This window comes from Sebastes fasciatus, chromosome 5, assembly GCF_043250625.1.
Source record: "Sebastes fasciatus isolate fSebFas1 chromosome 5, fSebFas1.pri, whole genome shotgun sequence".
Taxonomy (NCBI): domain Eukaryota; kingdom Metazoa; phylum Chordata; class Actinopteri; order Perciformes; family Sebastidae; genus Sebastes; species Sebastes fasciatus.
The window spans coordinates 16,110,239-16,121,213 of record NC_133799.1 but is presented as its reverse complement, the minus strand read 5'-3'; the positions used below and the strand labels follow the sequence as shown (position 1 = coordinate 16,121,213).

At 38.7% G+C, this 10,975-nt stretch overlaps 1 protein-coding gene across 13 annotated transcripts in view; it reads left to right on the top strand.

The window, feature by feature from the left end:
• The window catches only part of LOC141767729 (myosin IXB), a 69,479-nt gene that overhangs the window by 1,061 nt on the left and 57,443 nt on the right, over positions 1-10,975 (top strand). The window lies entirely within an intron of this gene.

The window sequence follows — 10,975 nt, the reverse complement described above, 5'->3', positions numbered from 1 at the left end:
ACTGATCTTGTTTAGAGCTTGGACATATTGCATTTTAAACTTACTTTACACTACATCCAATATACCATTTTATAGACTGTACATATTACATCTATTTATTGTAAATGCTATGTCCATTCACTATGTTCATTCACTATGTATATTCTGTATTTGTATTTATTGTTTTATAATCTTTTTGTACACCTGTACCTCTGTACCTGCGCTTTGCTGTTTTGACACCTGAATTTCCCCCCGGGGATTAATAAAGGTTCATCTTATCTTATATATTTATTGTATTGTTATCATGATAAAGGGATAGGTATTGTCTAAGGCTGTGTATTGGCAAGAATCTGGCATACATATGATACAGGGGTAACGATTCAATGTATTGCGATACTGTAAGCAAGGCGATATATTGTGATTTTTTTTTTTTAAATTGTCATTATATAAAGAACACACCAGAAATACATCATTTTAGAATAAGTGAAAATAACATACAATACCACATTTGTATTGCATGCAAAAAAAACTGCATGTTTTTTGCCCCAAACTGCATGTGATTATCATAAAGTGGGCATGTCTGTAAAGGGGAGACTCGTGGATACCCATAGAACCCATTTTCATTCACATATCTTGAGGTCAGAGGTCAAGGAACCCCTTTTGAAGCGTTATTTAACCTCCTTCACTTCGAGCTAGTATGACATGGTACCATGGTTTTCTAGTTTCATATGATGTCCGTATCTTCAGCTTCTAGCATTAAAACTGAGCACACTACAACCTAGAAATCGCAAGTTGCGTTAAAGAAATTAGTGGCGTTAAAACAAATTTGCGTTAACGTTTGAGCGTTATTTAGCATCCTTCGCAATAAGCTAGTATGACATGGTTGGTACCAATGGATTGTACCAATGGATTACTCAGGTTTTCTAGTTTAATATGTTGACAGTATCTTCATTCTAGCTTTAAAATTGAGCAGCCAGGCCCGATCGCAGGTCGTCAGATTTTTAAGAGGTTAATTAAAAATCAACAGTATTTTTGAGAATTGAAACAGTATCATACAACATAATATCCCGATACTCATGAATATTTACTCATGTGTATCTATTAATATGATATGCTGTGTTTTTCCCAGACTTGACAACTGCATTACAACTAACCAACACCCTTCTGAACTTATTTGACTGTCTGGCTGAGTAATATCAGCAGTGACTGCCTCTATTTACTGTTCCTGTCATTGCACACTAATATTAATACCGCCCACCCCTGCTTTATGTCTGTAATCCTGTGAAACCACGACAATGAAAATAATTGTTAGTTGCAGCCCTAAATTACTGTCACCATATCAATTTAGAGCTCAACAATTAGGACTGGGAGATCAGAATCACTTTTATTTGCCAAGTACTGTACATACATATAAGGAATTTGACTCTGGTTTTCTACATCTCTCTCAATGTACTTACACAAAAAACAACAAAGCTGGACAAATAAAATGTACCTTAAAGGGAGATTTGTCAAGTATTTAATACTCTTATCAATATGGGAGTGAGCAGATATGCTTGCTTTATGCAAATTTATGTTTATTAGTGGAAATCAATTAACAACACAAAAAAGACTAGTATTTTCCAGAAACCCTCACAGGTACTGCATTTAGCATAACAAATATGCTCAAATCATAACATGGCAAACTCAAACCCAACAGGCAACAACAGCTGTCAGTGGGCTGACTTGACTATGACTTTCCCCAAACTGCATATGATTATCATAAAGTGGGCATGTTCTGTAAAGGGGAGACTCGTGGTTTTCTAGTTTCATATGATACCAGTATCTTCATTCTAGCTTTAAAGCCCGCTACAAGGTAAAAATCCCAAGTTGCCTTAATGCGTGGTGTTAAAACGAATTTGCGTTAACGCGTTATTATCGCGTTAACTTTGACAGCCCTAGTATAAATATTATATAAATATATATAAAAAGCACTAATGACCAACAATAAAATAAGAAATAAAATAAAATGTCTAATATACAAGTCAAGTGTTCTGTAAATTGTAAACAATACAAAAAGTGCAAAGAAGAGGTGGTTGAAATCAATATCACAATATTTATCATGGGATATTTTCCAATGTTAATTATTATTTCAATATGTTAAATGTATTCAGAATCGCATATAAAATCATTTTGTAGCTGTTTCTTCCGTACAGTAGCACATTGACCAAACCTTGACAAAATCTTCCACACAAGCTGCAGGAACAAGCTCTCTCGCTACATCATGACTAACGTCTGGGTGGTGGAAAAAAGTTCTCATACATAGGAACATTAAAATTACGCACACATGCACTTCACTTGGAAGTTCCTCTGCCTCCTCGTTTCCCTTTTTCCATTTCTCTGATTTACTTTGGTCTGAACACTAACTAGCCAGTCATTTCCCCATTGTAAAATAATGTATACACATCCTTCTGTGCTTATTAAGCCACATGTTGTGACCCAGGCCTTCAGGAATGGCTTGAAATAAGCTGTCAGAGGTTATGGGATATACACCAAATGTACTCGGTGACCCCCTGCAAAACAAATAGGTGGGGCAACGTATCTTGGATGGAAATAACCTTTCCTGTTTCATTTTATTTTAAGTTTAGTTTGAGAGTAGCTTTCTGAGCAAATGACTGTTGTAAGTCTATTTTAATTATCACTGGCTAGTATTGTTGTCACCTTGTGAGTCTCTGTGTGTGTGTCATAATGTGGTGAGACGCCTACTGTAGCGGGAACTACCACAGAAGCGGTTTTGAGTACTTTGCCAGGTGTTTATATGTCTGTTTGTCTGTGGATGAAATAGCATCGCAACCGATGCAAGATGCAGTCACGAAACTTTACAGGTGTGTAGCTGAGATCAAAATGAAGGCAGAGTTCGCAGATGAGTGTGCTCTGAGCATATTGGGAGATATGTTTACGCCCCTGGTCCGATTTGGCGTTGCGGCTGATGTGATCCCATCGCAAGATGGTCTCTAGTTTATATATATATTTTCAAGTTTTAGTTTAATTTGTTTCTCTTCTAAAAACACGCAGAACATTGAAAATAACAAGTCGCTTCTTTACCACAAATGGATAAATAATTATACAAATAATTATTACATAACAGTCGGAAACCAATCTTCATCAGATGTTTTGCAAACCGTGGTTCATCATTGAACTACAAAGCTTCTGCGTGGAATAGAAAAGCAAGTGACATCTCATTAAAAAGATGAGCGCAACCAGACCGCCTTTTAAATCTATTATTTATTTTTACAATGTGATTGTCTATCATAGAGCTATTAAATATGCCTTCATGAGCATCATAGAATAAATCTATTGAAACACTCTGTGTAATGATTTCAGTTGTAATGGGTGATGGGGAGGGACACAGGAGGAGGTGTGTGGACTTGAGGTGTGTTGGGTGTTTGTGTGTGCAGCATCTGTAAGCCCACTGGTGGTGTAGGACCTGCCAACTACACTTTGCTGTGGATCAAGCATCAGCATATTCAATAGAGTCAAGGTCCCCATCTGTCATATTCAAAATCTAATTAACATCCCAATCCCTCAGAGAAAGCTTATGAGACAAATCTCCATTTATTAAAATTCCTCCTGTCTCATAATTTCAATTATAGTAACTATTTAGAAATGTAAAAGGGAAGAGGTATAACTGAACACAGATATTATTCAGATGTGAACACATAATGCTGTCTAAACATGTATGAATGAATGGCATCCGAACTGGAGCTATAATATTAACTTTCACTTAATTATTCACTTTAAAGACATGCTCCAATATCTTCAAATTATTGTAAACAGAAAACCCCACAAATGATGTTGCAATACAGCCAATTTGATCCCACACCTCCTCCTAAACACTTAGCCAGTCCACAGAACGTCTCTCTGCCATCTCTGAAAGAAAAGGGCCATATGGCCCCCTGCTAATGGTCGATACTCTGCAGAGCTGACAGTGGTTGAGAGGACCAGAATGGGGTGGGGGAAGGAAGACCAATTACATCTCCAGCTCAGCCTGAGTTGTAATTGGTCTACACATCCTGGCGGATGCAATTGTGTGAAACTGCGGATGAAAAGATAATTGGCTCAATCATAGCTGTGCCTGTATTTCTCAGAGGAGAGATTCAAGGGTTTCCTCAGTCTCAGCTTTCATATTCAGCTTTATTACATTTATTTTCAACCACTAAATCTTACCCTGTGTGTTTATAAATATTAATTTCCTCACAGATAACACTATAAATCAGTCTTATCTCAGCTAAACGTTGTGTTTTAGTCCACAGAGCTGTTGGTTTTTATCTCTAGCAGCATCTGCTTATTGTAGTATGTCTGTGTTTTTAATACATTTAGGTATGTAGCTGTTTTGAATCATCACCCTGAACCACATTAGAGGAACTGTTGTTTCTATACAACGCTTAGCAAGCAAGCTGCTCTCTGCTGTGACCACAGCCAGCAAGATGTTTTTTAAAAATGTTTACAATAATGAAGTGGTGGGTGAAGAATGGTAATGAAATTGCTGTTGGCTTATTTTTACATTGATGTCTTAGATGTCCTGTGGTTAGCTACATATGAGCATTTTATTTTTAGCTGATGGCGTCAGAGGGTGGGGGTGGGGGCTGTTTTTGCATTGCAGATAGTAAAAGCAACTTTGTGATTGGTTGCAATTGATCTTTCAGCACCTCTGTCTGGTGTCTTATCTTACCTAGTGGGTTTTACGAGGTCAAATGTGCCGGATGTTTCTAGAATTACTGAGAAGCTATTTTGTTTCCCACAACTGTTTGATGAATCATGATTAGTGTGGGAAATTAGACCTAAACTGTAGGCTGTAGAATATACAATATGTCCACTGTGGCATTTTAATCTGGTTTCAGCCTACTGTTTGGTGTATACATGTAAAATCTGCAGATTGTGCGAGGTTGGCTGTCTTTCTTCTATTTCAAATGATTATGGAAACACAAAATATACATGCAAAAAGGTCTGTTTGCCTAGTTGATTGATTTTTATTTTGGGTATAAAAAACTAGGGCTGCAACTAATGATTATTTCCATTGTAGATTAACCTGTCTAGGGATGTACCGATCCGATTTTTTCAGTCCTGATACGATACCTGGGCTTTGGGTATCGGCCGATACAGAGTAACGATTCGATCATCACATCATCACTCCTCTTCATCCCCTATGGGACATAAGGCTTCACTGGGCTCTCTCCATTGCATTCTGTCCTTGGCAGCATGTTGGGCCTCTCCCCATGTCAGGTTCATCTTGTCCAGCTCCTGTATGACAGTTCTGCACCAGGTGGATTTGGGCTTCCCGGGTTTTCTTTTGCCTGGTGGTGTCCATCTTAAGGCGACTCTCGGGATCCGGTCCTGCTCCATTCTCAGCACATGGCCTAGCCATCTCAGACGATCCGATACCAGTGTTTAATTACTAAACTGTATGCCACACTGTGGAAGTGACTGGGATCATTCTTTTATGTGCAATGCAACATCAGGCTTGACTTAAATATTGCGTTCCTAACTTTGTAAGACTAAATATGACCAATGAATACATAGATATACATTTATTTAATTATTTAGTATTAAAATGATAAATTGTACACCAGCAACTTGATAAAAATCTTAAAAATTAACAGGAATTACAGCTCCTGTGTAAACCTTTATAAATGCAGCAACAAATTGGTCAAAACTTAAACAGGCATTCAAATTACAGTATGTAATGTATATAAGATATAAACATTGAATTGAATAGATAGGTCCCCTTTGTCACCAATATCCAATCTATTGAATCTGTCAATTATTTTCTCGATTAATCAATGAGTTGTTTAGTCTATAAAATGTTAGAAAATGGTGAAAAATTGTCAGTGTTTCCCAAAGCCCAAGATGATATCTTGTTTTGTCCACAACTCAAATATATTCAGTTTACTGTCATAGAGAAGTAAGGAAACCAGAAAATATTCACATTTAAGAAGCTGGAATCAGAGAATTTTGACTTTTTTTTATTTAAAAATTACAGATTATCAAAATAGTTGCCGGTTAATTTAAAAGAGGATAACTAATCAATTAATCGTTTCAGCTCTATAAAAAACAACAGACATAAAAACCTTCTTGGATGCTTAGTCAACCAAGTGGTTAGCACATGAAAGCATAATGCAAAGATGCAAAGACATAGTTTGTCTACTGTGTTGTAAGCCTGTTCATGTGAGTTCAGTATTAGGTTGCTGTGTTCGTCTTTTTATTTTTTATTTCAGACTGACTAATTTAGGTCTCTGACAGAACAAGGACAGAGGAACTGCGGTGTGCTGTATGTGGCAGTAGAGCGAGTCCCTTAGCAGCATGCCTTGTCTTTATGTGCAGCTAGTGTACTGGGGCAAGATGATGTAGGCTACCTGTGGAATGACGCAGACACCTGCAGTCCCATGGCCCTGCAGAACAGCCTCAGTCAGTAGGATACAAGTGTTGACTGATTGTCATTCTGTTTGCTACTACTACACAAGGTAGTAAAGTGAAGGGCTCATTGCCAAGGGCTTGGCAGGAAAGTCAAGACATGTAGAGGCTTGTGTTTCTTTTACGTGTGTGCTCATCAGGAAAATGTCTGTATCACTCTGCTACTCCAGAACACTGAGATGGGCTGGTTTAGGTGTCATTCTCCCTTTTGTAAACCTGTGGGCTGGTTCAGGAGAGGAAAAAAGCCGTTGAAAGAGCTCCATCTCCATATCTTCTCATTACAGATGTTGACAGCGGATTTGAATAAGCTATCATGGGTAAAAACTGGATGATTCCTATCATACCTCTTCAGTAAAGCAAACTGAGTAGGTGTTTGGAGACAGAGGGAGAGAGGAATGGAAAGAAGGAGGTCAGAAAGGAGAAATGGGACACCGGTATGTGTGCATATGTGTGTGTCTTTTTGTGTACATACAGTGCGTCAGCGCTAAGTCCAATAATGTGACAGGAATGCCCCAGGGTCCGCCTTTCTGCGGCGAGAAGACGGGGAGAAAAAAATTGCCTTGAGTTCTTTCAGAAACCTGCTAACCAAAATTTGCACTGACCTGTATTTTGTAGAGACTGGACCACCAGATGGAGAGTGCACGCAAAACAAAGTTAGCGAGTGAGCGAGGCAGTCTGAGTAGACAAGGAGAGGTAAAGAGAGGGAGAGTGGTGAGGTTTTAAAGTCATCCATTCCACAAACTCCTTGGTAACTTGGCTCTTTCAATGTGGGGAGCTGAATTTATGGGCTTTATAAATAGACCCAGCTGTAATGATAGGGTATAAGTGAGGAAAAAGGCAGACCGACTGTTTAGGGATGGCCTACTTACAGTGCATTTGTTTGTTGTGCCTTCACTCAGCCATCATTACACATCCAGTCAAGATGATTGGGATCAAAGCTTGATTGTGGTGATTATGATTATACCAAATCTGCATGTTTAGATTCTGATTATAGGCACCGTTATAAGCCAAGCAAAAGTTTTCACCAAAATATACAACTCAAGAATTTTCCGAAGTGAAAAGTGGTCTGTCAGCGTCATGGAAGGCATATTTTTACCACTTTCAGGCAGCTTGAGCACAATGACTTCATATGGCATTCAGTTTAAAATCTACATGTGACATCTTTATTGTTGCTCTCTTTTGGGTAGTAACCCTCCAGTGTTTACATTACCTGCTGTCATCACATTGAAATATATCAACAATAACTAGGGCTGGAAAAAAAAATTGATTCAGCTATGTATCGCGATTTTTTCTTCTTTTTTTCTTTTTTTCTTTTTAACGATTTTGAAATCCATTTTTTAATGCCAGATCGATATATTTGCTTCATTTGAGTCTATGCGGCCGTAAAAGGAAGTTGCTGCTTTTTATTGTTGTAGTCTGAGTAATGTGACGTCCTATCCGTTCCGTATCACCAAAACAAACAGCCGCGAGCTGAAAGGACAAATCAGAAAACGGTGCAGGGTCCACGTGGATACAACCTGCACCGTCGCATATTAAATCCAAAGTGCTAAACACTACACATGCAGTAAAGTATGGAAACACTTTGGGTTTCACAAATTTACCAGGAAAAGCAGAGCTTGACATCACGGATAAAGCTGCATGCTAACTCTGTCATGGACAGGAAACGTTATCATATTGCAGTCAAGCCAGCTGTAACTCTCATCTCCGTGGTCAAATCAGCCGACGCTACAACTGTAGCGTACCCATATACTGACATTTATGTTAAATGCATTTAAACGGCTCTGATGGAGCTGACCATGGATGTATAAAGAGAACGGAGCTGACGGTAAGAGCTAGTGACGGACTTCGCGCAGTTAGTGGAAGTATACACGTGTGGCTACATCTGGTTTTCAAAATAAGGTGTTAACAAAGGGAACTGTATGTACAAAATACATATATGGAAATAAGATTGATTGAAGTATAAAACATTTTTACTTAGATTTAGATATTTTCATAAGAAAAAGTCCCTAGAAGTGTATAATTCAACTTTTTCCCATGGTTTAGTGTTAAACAAGTTAACAAAAATCGCAATAAATTGTAATATCAAATCGCAAAACTTGTAGAATCACAATACTTAAAAATCACAATACATATTGAATCGGCACCCAAGTATCGTGATAGTATCGAATTCGGAGATAGGTGTATTGTCCAAGCACTAACAATAGCCCAGTTTTACCAGCTGTTCTACATGCATCTTAACAGCCCTGATTTTCAATATTTGCTGTTCATGTTGAAGGGATAGTGTATAATTTTTGACATGGAGTTACTACTCTCTTTTGATGCATGGACTTTAGCTCCAGCAGAGACTCCTGTGGTTGGAGATCTCCCAGTGAGAGCAACATGTCAGTGAAAAATGAGCAGCAGCCACACAGTGACACCAAACAAAAACATTTCAGCTATAAAAACATACAAAAAAATGCAACTGTCCTCAGTAGATTTACATCTTTTGCATGATTCCACCATTTGATTCTCTTCTTATACCCATCTTGAAATATTCCATGCATTAATATCACTACTGGTCAACAACACATGCAACTTTTTGCAAAAAATATGAAATCCAATCTGTGCTTATATCTCAGAAGTCTGACAAGCCTTTCTGTCATTCACTCCCTGCCCCCTCAGGAAGGGGACTGACTGGATACAGATTGAGTGACTAGTTGATGGCTGTGGTGAGTGCTAACCTCCCCCTCCATCCTCTCTGCGGTCACTGATCCTGTCCCTTGGCTCTGGATTATGGGCAGAGAGAGGGCACACCTTGAGGCTCTGTTTGCTGTTATTCTGCACCGTAGTCCAGCTCTGAAGGTGACAGTCAACATTGGATCATTAGGCATAGCTAACCAGGGCCAGGCAGATGCACTGTCTTGAGTGTATCTATCATTATTGTTTACCTAAATGTCAATCATATCTCTGTCAGTTCCTCCTACAGTTGGAGGAAACCGACAGAAACTAGCCATAAGAGCTGACAGTTTTTAGGCTATATTGGATTTAATTGTAATATTTTGTTATCTCAAACACTGCCTCCAACAAGCACATATGAAACAACCATCATCTACCTACCTCCACCTGCTTTATCTTTCAGCAAACCAAAGAAGTCATGCAATTGCCATGTGTAACTGACAGTGAATTCCTGAATTTGTAGTAGTTTGGGTTGTTTTAGTGCACATAAAACACTACAGTAGGTATGTACATTCTAATAAACATGACCTCCTGCCTTATAAATATCCACATTGCATGTGGAGATGACTATGTAATGACCAAGTTCAAGCTTTGATCTCTTTTTGTGTTTACTTATTAAAACACTTCCTTCATTTGCATCCCCCACAAATATTGTGGGGGATTGTTGGATTGGACTTGTTTACATCTTGGTTTAAGAGTTATGGACAAGTCTAACAGAGTAGACTTCTAACGTCATTCCTTACTCACTACTATTGAAATGATGTGAGGAAAAAATTAATAATCTCAGCCAGGCAAGGCGGCGGTAGAGGTGACGGTACATTCCCATTATATGTGCCAGGGCAAAAGCAAGCCAGTGTGTGTGTCACAGAGGACAATGGCGAAAGTGGCACAGTGTTGGGTTAGTACGAGGTCCACATGGCGCCACTTGAAACGCATGACGTTTGTCCTTGTAATTCTGTGTAATTAGGTGTTTATCTAAGTTAGTTTGTGGTGTTTATTGGCTAAAATGGCCTTCAAACTTGAGAGTAAAATTGGAGTACATCACATAATGTTCCTGTGATAGTGTGAGTAAAACTGCATTCACAAAATTGAGTATGGTGTTTACTCCACTTTGCTCGCATATTGCCTTGATTACAGTTTGATGAGATTATTTGTGTTCATGTAAACAACCTGGAAATGATTATCTTTATGAGATGAGGCTTGATTTTCTTTGGAAAACAAAACGCAACATAATTTATGTTAACTACTTTTTCTGTTATTGTGATGTATGTTAGTCTTTGACGTACATTTTCCAGTCCAAATATATTAATTCAAGGCATGTAATTTGGGCATTTGTATCACTGTGTGTTCAGCACTAGGATTGGACTCTGTGACCCAGCCTGCTAACTGCAGCCCAGTCTTACCGCTGGATGCCTGAAGGGCTGTGGAGAGTGACAAGGGAAGTGAAAGAGAAAAAGCGAAGCACAGAAGAGTACAGACAAGAGAGGCACAGATGGGGGAAAGAGATGGAAAGAAAGAGACAAGGAGAGGGAGATGGAGCGGGAACAGTAGACCTTGGCGATGTGCTCTGCTCTGTTCTGTTTGTTTTTGCTCTATTTTTACTGTGCAGTCTGACTGTGGTCACTGACGAATAGCACCATATGTAAGTTACATTTCATCTGACAGAAATCATTCAGGAAGTCCAACCCAAGTGGGAGTGGTAAAGAGACATGATGTGATCTGTTCAGAAGAAAAGAAAGGGACAGTAGAAGAATATGTTTTGGAAAATAGCTTGTCTTTTTACTCCAAATTGTTTTGTTTATGGCATATGACGTTGCACAGCATCAGTTCTGTT